Here is a 1,979-nt window from a genome sequence, read left to right on the forward strand (position 1 = left end):
CAAAGTCTTTTCATTTTATTTAGTTTGTTAATGTCTTCTTTTTTACGTGAATCCTTCGCGAGTTCGCATTCGATTATTTGTATGTATATTTTATAATGCTATTAAGTTTATTATCTTCTGTCATGATACTACTTATTCCAAAAGTTTAAGATGATATATAGAAAAATGTAACATAAATAACTATACATCTAATACTTTCCTTCAAACAAAAATTTTTCTTGAGTTTGTTTGGTTTTTTACACAGACATTCTTTTCTTTTTTTATTTGCCTTATGCTATTTTTTTCATTTTTAGATTCACCAAAAATCGAATTCTAGACCTTTTAGACATAGAGTTCTAATACCATGTCACGATACTACTTAAGTTGATATTTCTTCTTCTTCTTCTTCTTCTTCTTCTTCTTCTTCTTCTTCTTCTTCTTCTTCTTCTCACGCTCGTTTACGTACGGAGCGTCTTCTTCTTCTTCGCGTTCCTCCTCCTCCTCATTCTCCTCCTTATTTTTTGCGTTCCTTTTTTTTCACGTGTTTTCTCCTTATCGTCAATCTTTTGTTGTTGTTGCTGCTGTATTTTTTTGTCTTTTCCTCCTTCTCTCTCTGGTGAAGAAACAGTAGAAGGTGAGGAGGAAAAGTTTTGAATTGTGCAGAACAGAAATGAACCGAATATGTTATTATGGTGAAACAATTGTATAGTATTAAATGAATAGAACATTATCTATTATATAAATTCAAATTCGAACAGCTTTCTGCATAATGAACCGAACGTGCTTCTTCTTCTTCTTCTTCTCACACTCGTTTACGCACGAAGCGTCTTCTTCTTCTTCGCGTTCCTTCTCCTTCTTTTTTGCGTTCCTTTTTTTTTCACGTGTTTTCTCCTTATCATCATTCTTTTGTTGTTATTGCTGCTGTATTTTTTTGTCTTTTCTTTCTTCTCTCTGGTGAAGAAGCAGTAGAAAGTGAGGAGGAAAAGTTTTGAATTGTGCATAACAGAAATGAACCGAACATGTTATTATGGTGAAACAATTGTATAGTACTAAATGAATAGAACATTATCTTTTATATAAATTCAAATTCGAACAGCTTTCTGCATAATGAACCGAACCACGTACTCATGGTGAAATAATTGTATAGTACTGAGTGAACGAAATATAATCCATTATATAAAATCAAATTCAAACAGCTTTCTGCATAATGAACCGAACCACGTACTCATGGTGAAACAATTGTATAGTATTGAGTGAACGAAACATAATCCATTATATAAAATCAAATTTAAATAACTTTCTGCATAATGAACTGAACACGTACTCATGGTGAAACAATTGTATAGTGATGAGTGAACGAAACATAATCCATCATATAAAATCAAATTCAAACAGCTTTATGCATAACGAACCGAACGCGTACTCATGGTGAAACAATTGTATAGTACTGAGTGAACGAAACATAATCCATTATATAAAATTAAATTCAAACAGCTCTGCCTATAATTTACATATTATCAATTCAATTCAATTCAATTCAATTCAGTACACCTCAGTCCATTCAATTCAAATTAGCAATTGCGTTCCATTTAATTCGATTCAAAATTGAATAATCCAAACTTCGTCAGGTTGATTCGTTTCAGAAGAATAATCCAAATCGTTCTCATCAACTAATTTGAAGTTGAGTCTTCGATTCAGAAGTGCAGATCGAAGAAGAAAACGAAGAAGAATAGGAAGAAGATAAATGCAACGTAACCAGATCAAAAGAAGAAAACGAGAAGATGAACGCGACCAGAGGAGAACGACGAAGGCAATGCAGATCAATAAAGAAGAAGAAGTAGAAAAAGGTTTACGTTGCAGCAGAAGATTTACGTTGAGCAAAGCTTTAGGTTGCAGCATGTTATATGTAGCGCGTGTATGACAAATGGGTCGGCAAAAGTGGAGCGCGTCTGGCCAATATTGCTCGGATAATTTGGATGCATTTTTACTTAGATGTAGAA

The sequence above is a fragment of the Arachis ipaensis genome, chromosome B03, assembly GCF_000816755.2.
Source record: "Arachis ipaensis cultivar K30076 chromosome B03, Araip1.1, whole genome shotgun sequence".
Classification (NCBI taxonomy): domain Eukaryota; kingdom Viridiplantae; phylum Streptophyta; class Magnoliopsida; order Fabales; family Fabaceae; genus Arachis; species Arachis ipaensis.